Raw genomic sequence first — 14,615 nt, forward strand, 5'->3', positions numbered from 1 at the left:
TCGTTTTTGTAAAGGTAGTCATTTCAGTCGAAAGAACGACGTCTAGATGACCATTTTAGAAAACATACTTCCACTTTGAGTTTAACCATAATTTTTAGATATAGTTTCATGTTCATAATAAAAATCATTTTCTCAGAATAACAACTTTTAAATCAAAGTTTATCATAGTTTTTAATTAACTAACCCAAAACAGCCCGCGGTGTTACTACGACGGCGTAAATCCGGTTTTACGGTGTTTTTCGTGTTTCCAGGTTTTAAATCAGTAAGTTAGCATATCATATAGATATAGAACATGTGTTTAGTTGATTTTAAAAGTCAAGTTAGAAGGATTAATTTTTGTTTGCGAACAAGTTTAGAATTAACTAAACTATGTTCTAGTGATTACAAGTTTAAACCTTCGAATAAGATAGCTTTATATGTATAAATCGAATGATGTTATGAACATCATTACTACCTTAATTTCCTTGGATAAACCTACTAGAAAAGAGAAAAAATGGATCTAGCTTCAATGGATCCTTGGATGGCTCGAAGTTCTTGAAGCAAAATCATGACACGAAAACAAGTTCAAGTAAGATCATCACTTGAAATAAGATTGTTATAGTTATAGAAATTGAACCAAAGTTTGAATATGATTATTACCTTGTATTAGAATGATAACCTACTGTAAGAAACAAAGATTTCTTGAGGTTGGATGATCACCTTACAAGATTGGAAGTGAGCTAGCAAACTTGAAAGTATTCTTGATTTTATGAAACTAGAACTTTTGGAATTTATGAAGAACACTTAGAACTTGAAGATAGAACTTGAGAGAGTTCAATTAGATGAAGAAAATTGAAGAATGAAAGTGTTTGTAGGTGTTTTTGGTCGTTGGTGTATGGATTAGATATAAAGGATATGTAATTTTGTTTTCATGTAAATAAGTCATGAATGATTACTCATATTTTTGTAATTTTATGAGATATTTCATGCTAGTTGCCAAATGATGGTTCCCACATGTGTTAGGTGACTCACATGGGCTGCTAAGAGCTGATCATTGGAGTGTATATACCAATAGTACATACATCTAAAAGCTGTGTATTGTACGAGTACGAATACGGGTGCATACGAGTAGAATTGTTGATGAAACTGAACGAGGATGTAATTGTAAGCATTTTTGTTAAGTAGAAGTATTTTGATAAGTGTATTGAAGTCTTTCAAAAGTGTATAAATACATATTAAAATACTACATGTATATACATTTTAACTGAGTCGTTAAGTCATCGTTAGTCGTTACATGTAAGTGTTGTTTTGAAACCTTTAGGTTAACGATCTTGTTAAATGTTGTTAACCCAATGTTTATAATATCAAATGAGATTTTAAATTATTATATTATCATGATATTATCATGTATGAATATCTCTTAATATGATATATATACATTAAATGTCTTTACAACGATAATCGTTACATATATGTCTCGTTTAAAAATCATTAAGTTAGTAGTCTTGTTTTTACATATGTAGTTCATTGTTAATATACTTTATGATATGTTTTCTTATCATAGTATCATGTTAACTATATATATATATATCCATATATATGTCATCATATAGTTTTTACAAGTTTTAACGTTCGTGAATCACCGATCAACTTGGGTGGTCAATTGTCTATATGAAACCTATTTCAATTAATCAAGTCTTAACAAGTTTGATTGCTTAACATGTTGGAAACATTTAATCATGTAAATATCAATCTCAATTAATATATATAAACATGGAAAAGTTCGGGTCACTACAGGTTTATAGTCAGAAAAATAGGTTACAAGTCGTTTTTGTAAAGGTAGTCATTTCAGTCGAAAGAACGACGTCTAGATGACCATTTTAGAAAACATATTTCCACTTTGAGTTTAACCATAATTTTTGGATATAGTTTCATATTCATAATAAAAATAATTTTCCCAGAATAACAACTTTTAAATCAAAGTTTATCATAGTTTTTAATTAACTAACCCAAAACAGCCCGCGGTGTTACTACAACGGCGTAAATTCGGTTTTACGGTGTTTTTCGTGTTTCCAGGTTTTAAATCATTAAGTTAGCATATCATATAGATATAGAACATGTGTTTAGTTGATTTTAAAAGTCAAGTTAGAAGGATTAACTTTTATTTGCGAACAAGTTTAGAATTAACTAAACTATGTTCTAGTGATTACAAGTTTAAACCTTTGAAAAAGATAGCTTTATATGTATGAATCGAATGATGTTATGAACATCATTACTACCTCAAGTTCCTTGGATAAACCTACTAGAAATGAGAAAAATAGATCTAGCTTCAAAGGATCCTTGGATGGCTTGAAAGTTCTTGAAGCAGAATCATGACACGAAAACAATTTCAAGTAAGATTTCCACTCGAAATAAGATTGTTATAGTTATAGAAATTGAATTAAAGTTTTAATATGATTATTACCTTGTATTAGAAAGATAACCTACTGTAAGTAACAAAGGTTTCTTGATCTTGGATGATTACTTGGAATGGATTTAGAAAACTTGGAAGTAAACTTGCAATCTTGGAAGTATTCTTGATTTTATGCAACTAGAACTTTTGGAATTTATGAAGAACACTTAGAACTTGAAGATAGAACTTGAGAGAGATCAATTAGATGAAGAAAATTGAAGAATGAAAGTGTTTGTAGGTGTTTTTGGTCGTTGGTGTATGGATTAGATATAAAGGATATGTAATTTTGTTTTCATGTAAATAAGTCATGAATGATTACTCATATTTTTGTAATTTTATGAGATATTTCATGCTAGTTTCCAAATGATGGTTCCCACATGTGTTAGGTGACTCACATGGGCTACTAAGAGCTGATCATTGGAGTGTATATACCAATAGTACATACATCTAAAAGCTGTGTATTGTACGAGTACGAATACGGGTGCATACGAGTAGAATTGTTGATGAAACTGAACGAGGATGTAATTGTAAGCATTTTTGTTAAGTAGAAGTATTTTGATAAGTGTCTTGAAGTCTTTCAAAAGTGTATGAATACATATTAAAACACTACATGTTTATACATTTTAACTGAGTCGTTAAGTCATCGTTAGTCGTTACATGTAAATGTTGTTTTGAAACCTTTAGGTTAACGATCTTGTTGAATGTTGTTAACCCATTGTTTATTATAACAAATGAGATGTTAAATTGTTATATTATCATGATATTATGATATATAATATATCTTAATATGATATATATACAGTTAAATGTCGTTATAACGATAATCGTTACATATATGTCTCGTTTCGAAATCATTAAGTTAGTAGTCTTATTTTTACATATGAATTTCATTGTTAATACACTTAATAATATATTTACTTATCATTTAACATAATTAACCAAGTGTATCAATATCTTAATATGATTCATATGTACCTAGTAAGACGTTGTTATAACGATAATCGTTATATATATCGTTTTCGAGTTTCTTAAATTATTAGTCTCATTTTTATGTATATAACTCATTGTTAAAATACCTAATGAGATACATACTTATAATAAAATCATGTTAACTATATATATAACCATATATATGTCATCGTATAGTTTTTACAAGTTTTAACATTCGTGAATCACCGGTCAACTTGGGTGGTCAATTGTCTATATGAAACCTATTTCAATTAATCAAGTCTTAACAAGTTTGATTGCTTAACATGTTGGAAACACTTAATCATGTAAATAAAATTTTTATTTAATATACATATAAACATGGAAAAGTTCGGGTCACTACAGTACCTACCCGTTAAATAAATTTCGTCCCGAAATTTTAAGCAGTTGGAGGTGTTGACGTATCTTCTGGAAATAAATGCGGGTATTTCTTCTTCATCTGATCTTCATGCTCCCAGGTGAACTCGGGTCCTCTACGAGCATTCCATCGAACCTTAACAATCGGTATCTTGTTTTGTTTAAGTCTCTTAACCTCACGATCCATTATTTCGACGGGTTCTTCAATGAATTGAAGTTTTTCATTGATTTGGATTTTGTCCAACGGAATAGTGAGATCTTCTTTAGCAAAATATTTCTTCAAATTTGAGACGTGGAAAGTGTTATGTATAGCCGCGAGTTGTTGAGGTAGCTCCAGTTGGTAAGCTACTGGTCCGACACGATCTATAATCTTGAATGGTCCAATGTACCTTGGATTTAGTTTCCCTCGTTTACCAAATCGAACAACGCCTTTCCAAGGTGAAACCTTAAGCATGACCATTTCTCCAATTTCAAACTCTATATCTTTTTTTTACTGTCCACGTAGCTCTTTAGTTGACTCTGGGCGGTTTTCAATCTTTGTTGAATTTGGATGATTTTCTCGGTAGTTTCTTGTATTATCTCCGGACCCATAATCTGTCTATCTCCCACTTCACTCCAACAAATCGGAGACCTGCACTTTCTACCATAAAGTGCTTCAAACGGCGCCATCTCAATGTTTGAATGGTAGCTGTTGTTGTAGGAAAATTCTGCTAACGGTAGATGTCGATCCCAACTGTTTTCGAAATCAATAACACAAGCTCGTAGCATGTCTTCAAGCGTTTGTATCATCCTTTCGCTCTGTCCATCAGTTTGTGGATGATAGGCAGTACTCATGTCTAGACGAGTTCCCAATGCTTGCTGTAATATCTGCCAGAATCTTGAAGTAAATCTGCCATCCCTATCAGAGATAATAGAGATTGGTATTCCATGTCTGGAGACGACTTCCTTCAAATACAGTCGTGCTAACTTCTCCATCTTGTCATCTTCTCTTATTGGCAGGAAGTGTGCTGACTTGGTGAGACGATCAACTATTACCCAAATAGTATCATAACCACTTGCAGTCCTTGGCAATTTAGTAATGAAATCCATGGTAATGTTTTCCCATTTCCATTCCGGGATTTCAGGTTGTTGTAGTAGACCTGATGGTTTCTGATGTTCAGCTTTAACCTTAGAACACGTCAAACATTCTCCTACATATTCAGCAATATCGGCTTTCATACCTGGCCACCAAAAATGTTTCTTAAGATTCTTGTACATCTTCCCCGTTCCAGGATGTATTGAGTATCTGGTTTTATGAGCTTCTCTAAGTACCATTTCTCTCATATCTCCAAATTTTGGTACCCAAATTCTTTCAGCCCTATACTGGGTTCCGTCTTCCTGAATATTAAGATGCTTCTCCTATCCTTTGGGTATTTCATCCTTTAAATTTCCCTCTTTTAAAACTCCTTGTTGCGCCTCCTTTATTTGAGTAGTAAGGTTAGTGTGAATCATTATATTCATAGATTTTACTCGAATGGTTCTCTGTCTTTTCTACTCAAGGCGTCGGCTACCACATTTGCCTTCCCCGGGTGGTAACGAATCTCAAAGTCATAATCATTAAACAATTCAATCCACCTACGCTGCCTCATATTCAGTTGTTTCTGATTAAATATATGTTGAAGACTTTTGTGGTCGGTATATATAATACTTTTGACCCCATATAAGTAGTGCCTCCAAGTCTTTAATGCAAAAACAACCGCGCCTAATTCCAAATCATGCGTCGTATAATTTTGCTCGTGAATCTTCAATTGTCTAGACGCATAAGCAATCACCTTCGTCCGTTGCATTAATACACAACCGAGACCTTGCTTTGATGCGTCACAATAAATCACAAAATCATCATTCCATTCAGGCAATGACAATATAGGTGTCGCAGTTAGCTTTTTCTTCAATAAGTGAAACGCCTTCTCTTATTCATCCTTCCATTCAAATTTCTTCCCTTTATGCATTAATGCAGTCAAGGGTTTTGCTATTTTGGAGAAATCTTGGATGAATCTTCTGTAGTAACCAGCCAATCCTAAAAATTGACGTATATGCTTCAGAGTTTTTTGGGGTTTCCCAATTTTCAACGGTTTCGATCTTTGCCGGGTCCACCTGGATACCTTCTTTGTTCACTATGTGACCGAGGAATTGAACTTCTTCCATCCAAAATGCACACTTTGAAAACTTAGCGTACAGTTTTTCTTTCCTCAATACTTCTAGCACTTTTCTCAAATGTTCTTCGTGCTCTTGATCATTCTTTGAGTAAATAAGTATGTCATCGATGAAAACAATGATAAACTTGTTAAGATATGGCCCACACACTCGGTTCATAAGCTCCATGAACATAGCTGGTGCGTTAGTCAATCCAAACGGCATAACCATAAACTCGTAATGACCATAACGCGTCCTAAAAGCAGTTTTTGGAATATCATCCTCCTTTACTCGCATTTGATGATATCCAAAACGTAAATCGATCTTCGAATAAATCGACGAGCCTTGTAGTTGATCAAAGAAGTCATCAATTCTCGGCAGTGGATAACGGTTTTTGATGGTAAGTTTGTTCAACTCTCTATAGTCAATACACAACCTAAATGTACCATCCTTCTTCTTGACAAACAAAACAGGAGCTCCCCATGGTGATGTGCTTGGTCGAATGAAAGCACGTTCTAATAGTTCTTGCAGTTGGCTTTGCAGTTCTTTCATCTCGCTGGGTGCGAGTCTATAAGGAGCACGAGCTATTGGTGTAGCTCCTGGTACAAGATCTATTTGAAATTCAACAGATCGATGTGGAGGTGGTCCCGGTAATTCTTTCGGAAATACATCGGGAAATTCTTTTGCGACGGGAACATCATTGATGCTCTTTTCTTCAGTTTGTACTTTCTCGATGTGTGCTAGAACAGCATAGCAACCTTTTCTTATTAGTTTTTGTGCCTTCAAATTACTAATAAGATGTAGCTTCATGTTGCCCTTTTCTCCGTACACCATTAAGGGTTCTCCTTCTTCTCGTACAATGCGAATTGCATTTTTATAACATACGATCTCTGCTTTCACCTTCTTCAGCCAGTCCATGCCAACTATTACATCAAAACTCCCTAACTCTACTGGTATCAAATCAATCTTAAATATTTCGCTACCCAGTTTAATTTCTCGATTCCGGCATATATTATCTGCTGAAATTAATTTACCGTTTGCTAATTCGAGTAAAAATTTACTATCCAACAGCGTCAATGGAAAACTTAATTTAGCACAAAAATCTCTACTCATATAGCTTCTATCCTCACCCGAATCAAATAAAACGTAAGCAGATTTATTGTCAATAAGAAACGTACTAGTAACAAGCTCCGGGTCTTTCTGTGCCTCTGCCGCATTAATATTGAAAAATCTTCCGCGGCCTTGTCCATTCGTGTTCTCCTGGTTCGGTCAATTTCTAATAATGTGGCCCGGTTTTCCACATTTATAACAAACTACATTGGCATAACTTGCTCCGACACTACTTGCTCTGCCATTACTCGTTATGACACCATTTGTTCCTTTCGTTCTGTTAACCCCTAGTCCGTAGACCTCACACTTCGCCGTGCTATGACCATTTCTTTTACACTTGTTACAAAATTTGGTGCAGAACCCCGAGTGATACTTTTCACACTTTTGGCATAGCTGCTTCTGATTGTTGTTGTTGTTGCGATTGTTATTGTTGTTGGGATGATTGTTGTAGTTGTTGTTGTTGTTGTTGTTGTTGTTGTTGTTGTTGTTGTTGTTGTTGTTGTTGTTGTTGTTGTTGTTGTTGGGCCGTTTGTTGTAGTTGCGATTGATGTTGCGATTGTTGGGATAATTGTTGCGATTATTATTGTAATTGCTGTTGTTGTTGTATTGGTGATTCTTATCACCGTTTTCCTCCCACTTTCTTTTGACTTGCTTCACATTGGCCTCTTCAGCCGTCTGTTCTTTAATTCTTTCCTCAATCTGGTTCACTAGTTTGTGAGCCATTCTACATGCCTGTTGTATGGAGGCGGGCTCGTGTGAACTTATATCTTCTTGGATTCTTTTCGGTAATCCTTTCACAAACGCGTCGATCTTCTCTTCCTCATCTTCGAACGCTCCCGGACACAATAGGCACAATTTTGTGAATCATCTTTCGTACGTGGTAATATCAAATCCTTGGGTTCGTAACCCTCTAAGTTCTGTCTTGAGCTTATTGACCTCGGTTCTGGGACGGTACTTCTCGTTCATCAAGTGCTTGAATGCTGACCACGGTAGTGCGTACGCATCATCTTGTCCCACTTGCTCTAGATAGTTATTCCACCATGTTAACGCAGAACCTGTGAAGGTATGCGTAGCGTACTTCACTTTGTCCTCTTCAGTACACTTACTTATGGCAAACACTGATTCGACCTTCTCATTCCACCATTTCAATCCGATCGGTCCTTCGGTTCCATCAAATTCTAAAGGTTTGCAGGCAGTGAATTCTTTGTAGGTGTATCCTACACGATTTTTTGTACTGCTAGATCCAAGGTTATTGTTGGTATGTAGCGCAGCCTGTACTGCGGCTATGTTTGAAGCTAGAAAAGTACGGAATTCCTCTTCATTCATATTCACATTGTGTCGAGTAGTCGGTGCCATTTCCTTCAAAATAGTCAAATGGAACAAGTTAATCATACAGAATATTAAGAGTAGTTAATAGTATTTCGTAGCATAATATGAACTCATTTATAAAAGCTTTTTCTTCATATTAGCGTTTTATAAGTTTAAATTCGGGTAGTACCTACCCGTTAAGTTCATACTTAGTAGCTAATATACAATTCAACTACTACAATTCTATATGAAAAACTGATTATAATAATATTTCGCGTTCAAACTTTTATACAATATTTTACAAACTTACAATACCGCTTATTTTACATAAAGCATGAAATATAGCACACAATAACTTTGATACAAGATAGTTGTGAAGATAATTCTAGCTAGTACACAAGTCGTTCAGCAAAGGCAATAAAGACACGTAATTCATTCGTCCAGAAACAAGTCATGCATTCTGGTTTTACTAGGACTACTTCCCATCCTTGGTTTTGTGGAACATAACCGTTATGGCCGTTGATAAGACAGCGTGTTGTAACGTCATCAAAGGGACGAGGGTTACGCAATGACCAACAGTCTCGTAATAACCTAAAAACCTCATTTCTTACCCCAATTACCGACTCCGTCACTTGTGGGAATGTTTTGTTTAATAGTTGTAGCCCGATGTTTTTTTTCTCACTTTGGTGAGAAGCGAACATTACTAACCCGTAAGTATAGCATGCTTCTTTATGTTGCATGTTAGCCGCTTTTTCTAAATCATGAAGTCCTATATTCGGATACATTGAGTCAAAATAATTTCTTAACCCGTTGCGTAAAATAGCATTTGGGTTCCCCGCATTATATGCGTCAAAGTAAACACATCGTAACTTAAGGGTTTCCCAATGTGATATCCCCCATCTTTCAAACGAAAGTCTCTTATAAACCAAGACATTCTTGGAATGTTCTTCGAATGTCTTACAAACTGATTTCGCCGTAAATAGTTGTGCCGAAGAATTCTGACCGACTCTAGACAAGATTTCATCAATCATGTCTCCGGGTAGGTCTCTTAAAATATTGGGTTGTCTATCCATTTTGTGTTTTTATACTGTAAAATAGACAAGAGTTAGATTCATAAAAAAAATACTTATTAATACAAGCAATTTTTACATATATCATAAAGCATAAGCAAACTATATTACATATATTACACCACACGAATACAACTATCATATTCCGACTCGCTCGTTTCTTCTTCTTCGGTTTTGGTTCGTTTTGCCAAGTTTCTAGGGATATATGATGTTCCCCTAATACGAGCTGTCATTTTCCACAACGGTTTAGAAAAACCTGGTGGTTTAGAGGTTCCCGGGTCATTGTTACAACTTAAGGGCTTCGGGGGTTGACGATACATATAAAGTTCATCGGGGTTGGAATTAGATTTCTCTATTTTTATGCCCTTTCCCTTATTATTTTCTTTTGCCTTTTTAAATTCAGTTGGGGTAATTTCTATAACATCATCGGAATTCTCGTCGGAATCCGATTCATCGGAGAATTGGTAATCCTCCCAATATTTTGCTTCCTTGGCGGAAACACCATTGACCATAATTAACCTTGGTCGGTTGGTTGAGGATTTTCTTTTACTTAACCGTTTTATTATTTCCCCCACCGGTTCTATTTCCTCCTCCGGTTCCTCCTCTTCCGGTTCTGATTCTTCTTCCGGTTCTTCTTTGGGAACTTGTGAATCAGTCCAATATATATTCTACTCTTCGTTATTATTAGGTGAGTCAATGGGATTTGTGCTAGAGGTAGACATCTATCACACAATATCAAATATGTTAAGAGATTAATATATCACATAATATATACATGTTAATAATATATAGTTTCCAACAAAAATGTTAAGCAATCATTTTTAAAGAAAATACGGTCGAAGTCCAGACTCACTAATGAATCCTAACAAACTCGATAAGACACACTAATACAAATTTTTTGGTTCTCTAAGACCAACGCTCGGATACCAACTGAAATGTCCCGTTCTTATTGATTAAAAACGTTCCATATTAATTGATTTCGTTGCGAGGTTTTGACCTCTATATTAGACGTTTTTCAAAGACTGCATTCATTTTTAAAACAAACCATAACCTTTATTTCATAAATAAAGTTTTAAAAAGCTTTACGTAGATTATCAAATAATGATAATCTAAAATATCCTGTTTACACACGACCATTACATAATGGTTTACAATACAAATATGTTACATCAAAATCAGTTTCTTTAATGCAGTTTTTACACAATATCATACAAACATGGACTCCAAATCTTGTCCTTATTTTAGTATGCAACAGCGAAAGCTCTTAGTATTCACCCGAGAATAAACATGCTTTAAACGTCAACAAAAATGTTGGTGAGTTATAGGTTTAACCTATATATATCAAATCGTAACAATAGACCACAAGATTTCATATTTCAATACACATCCCATACATAGAGATAAATATCATTCATATGGTGAACACCTGGTAACCGACATTAACAAGATGCATATATAAGAATATCCCCATCATTCCGGGACACCCTTCGGATATGATATAAATTTCGAAGTACTAAAGCATCCGGTACTTTGGATGGGGTTTGTTAGTCCCAATAGATCTATCTTTAGGATTCGCGTCAATTAGGGTGTCTGTTCCCTAATTCTTAGATTACCAGACTTAATAAAAAGGGGCATATTCGATTTCGATAATTCAACCATAGAATGTAGTTTCACGTACTTGTGTCTATTTTGTAAATCATTTATAAAACCTGCATTTATTCTCATCCCAAAAATATTAGATTTTAAAAGTGGGACTATAACTCACTTTCACAGATTTTTACTTCGTCGGGAAGTAAGACTTGGCCACTGGTTGATTCACGAACCTATAACAATATATACATATATATCAAAGTATATTCAAAATATATTTACAACACTTTTAATATATTTTGATGTTTTAAGTTTATTAAGTCAGCTGTCCTCGTTAGTAACCTACAACTAGTTGTTCACAGTTAGATGTACAGAAATAAATCGATAAATATTATCTTGAATCAATCCACGACCCAGTGTATACGTATCTCAGTATTGATCACAACTCAAACTATATATATTTTGGAATCAACCTCAACCCTGTATAGCTAACTCCAACATTCACATATAGAGTGTTTATGGTTGTTCCAAAATATATATAGATGTGTCGACATGATAGGTCAAAACATTGTATACGTGTCTATGGTATCTCAAGATTACATAATATACAAAACAAGTTGATTAAGTTATGGTTGGAATAGATTTGTTACCAATTTTCACGTAGCTAAAATGAGAAAAATTATCCAATCTTGTTTTACCCATAACTTCTTCATTTTAAATCCGTTTCGAGTGAATCAAATTGCTATGGTTTCATATTGAACTCTATTTTATGAATATAAACAGAAAAAGTATAGGTTTATAGTCAAAAAAATAGGTTACAAGTTGTTTTTGTAAAGGTAGTCATTTCAGTCGAAAGAACGACATCTAGATGACCATTTTAGAAAACATACTTCCACTTTGAGTTTAACCATAAGTTTTGGATATAGTTTCATGTTCATAATAAAAATAATTTTCCCAGAATAACAACTTTTAAATCAAAGTTTATCATAGTTTTTAATTAACTAACCCAAAACAGCCCGCGGTGTTACTACGACGGCGTAAATCCGGTTTTACGGTGTTTTTCGTGTTTCCAGGTTTTAAATCATTAAGTTAGCATATCATATAGATATAGAACATGTGTTTAGTTGATTTTAAAAGTCAAGTTAGAAGGATTAACTTTTATTTGCGAACAAGTTTAGAATTAACTAAACTATGTTCTAGTGATTACAAGTTTAAACCTTCGAATAAGATAGCTTTATATGTATGAATCGAATGATGTTATGAACATCATTACTACCTCAAGTTTCTTGGATAAATCTACTGGAAATGAGAAAAATAGATCTAGCTTCAAAGGATCCTTGGATGGCTTGAAAGTTCTTGAAGCAGAATCATGACACGAAAACAATTTCAAGTAAGATTTCCACTCGAAATAAGATTGTTATAGTTATAGAAATTGAATTAAAGTTTGAATATGATTATTACCTTGTATTAAAAAGATAACCTACTGTAAGTAACAAAGGTTTCTTGATCTTGGATGATTACTTGGAATGGATTTAGAAAACTTGGAAGTAAACTTGCAATCTTGGAAGTATTCTTGATTTTATGCAACTAAAACTTTTGGAATTTATGAAGAACACTTAGAACTTGAAGATAGAACTTGAGAGAGATCAATTAGATGAAGAAAATTGAAGAATGAAAGTGTTTGTAGGTTTTTTGGTCGTTGGTGTATGGATTAGATATAAACGATATGTAATTTTGTTTTTATGTAAATAAGTCATGAATGATTACTCATATTTTTGTAATTTTATGAGATATTTCATGCTAGTTACCAAATGATGGTTCCCACATGTGTTAGGTGACTCACATGGGCTGCTAAGAGCTAATCATTGGAGTGTATATACCAATAGTACATACATCTAAAAGCTGTGTATTGTACGAGTACGAATACGGGTGCATACGAGTAGAATTGTTGATGAAACTGAACGAGGATGTAATTGTAAGCATTTTTGTTAAGTAGAAGTATTGTGATAAGTGTCTTGAAGTCTTTAAAAAGTGTATGAATACATATTAAAACACTACATGTATATACATTTTAACTGAGTCGTTAAGTCATCGTTAGTCGTTACATGTAAATGTTGTTTTGAAACCTTTAGGTTAACGATCTTGTTGAATGTTGTTAACCCATTGTTTATTATAATAAATTAGATGTTAAATTGTTATATTATCATGATATTATGATATATAATATATCTTAGTATGATATATATACAGTTAAATGTCGTTACAACGATAATCGTTACATATATGTCTCGTTTCGAAATCATTAAGTTAGTAGTCTTATTTTTACATATGTATTTCATTGTTAATATACTTAATAATATATTTACTTATCATTTAACATAATTAACCAAGTGTATCAATATCTTAATATGATTCATATGTACCTTGTAAGACGTTGTTATAACGATAATCGTTATATATATCGTTTTCGAGTTTCTTAAATTAATAGTCTCATTTTTATGTATATAACTCATTGTTAAAATACCTAATGAGATACATACTTATAATAAAATCATGTTAACTATATATAACCATATATATGTCATCGTATAGTTTTTACAAGTTTTAACGTTCGTGAATCACCGGTCAACTTGGGTGGTCAATTATCTATATGAAACCTATTTCAATTAATCAAGTCTTAACAAGTTTGATTGCTTAACATGTTGGAAACACTTAATCATGTAAATAACAATTTTATTTAATATATATATAAACATGGAAAAGTTCGGGTTACTACAACATATTCATAAGAAATATCATTTTTCCAGAATATAAACTTCCAATTCAAAGTTTAAGATGGTTTTTAATTATCCAACCCAAAACAGCCCCCGGTTGCACTCCAACGATGTAGATTCAGTTTTAAGATGTTCTTTGTAAAATCAAGTTGTATCTTGTTAAGTTAGCATATCATTATGATATATTACAGGTCTTGAAGTGTTTTAAAACTCAAGTTAGAAGGATCTATTTAGTTTGCGAACAAGTTTGAAATCATTCAAACTATGTTCTTGTAGTTATAATTTGTAACTCAAAATAAGATAGCTATATGAATATGAATCGAATAAGATTATGAATAAGGTTACTACCTCAAGTTACTTGGATAAAGCTACCGGAAAGAAAGTATAACTCTTGATCCTAAAGAGTGGTGAAGTTGGATTGAAAGATTGGAAGTAATATTGCAACTTCTTGATTCTAGGTTGTTTTTATGATGATTAAAGCTTGTAATTGAAGCTAAATGATGGGGAAAATGCTTGGAGATGATCAAGTATGAAGTTAGGAGTGTTTTGAGAGAGAAATGGGAGAGTAAGTATGAGAAAATGGAATGAAGAAATGGTGTTCATGCATAAAAACGTTTTTAGTTTATAAAGAAAGAAAAGATTCCTAATTTTGTTTTCTTGCTAAATAATTCATGCTACTTGACAAATGGTTGGTTCCACATGTTCCTTAATCATTTAAGGCTGATAAGGATGATAATTGATATGTATATACCCATAGTATATACATCTAAAAGCTGCGTACAATACGGTTACATATACCCTAGGTATACGTGTAGA

This window comes from Rutidosis leptorrhynchoides, chromosome 5 (assembly GCF_046630445.1).
Source record: "Rutidosis leptorrhynchoides isolate AG116_Rl617_1_P2 chromosome 5, CSIRO_AGI_Rlap_v1, whole genome shotgun sequence".
Taxonomy (NCBI): domain Eukaryota; kingdom Viridiplantae; phylum Streptophyta; class Magnoliopsida; order Asterales; family Asteraceae; genus Rutidosis; species Rutidosis leptorrhynchoides.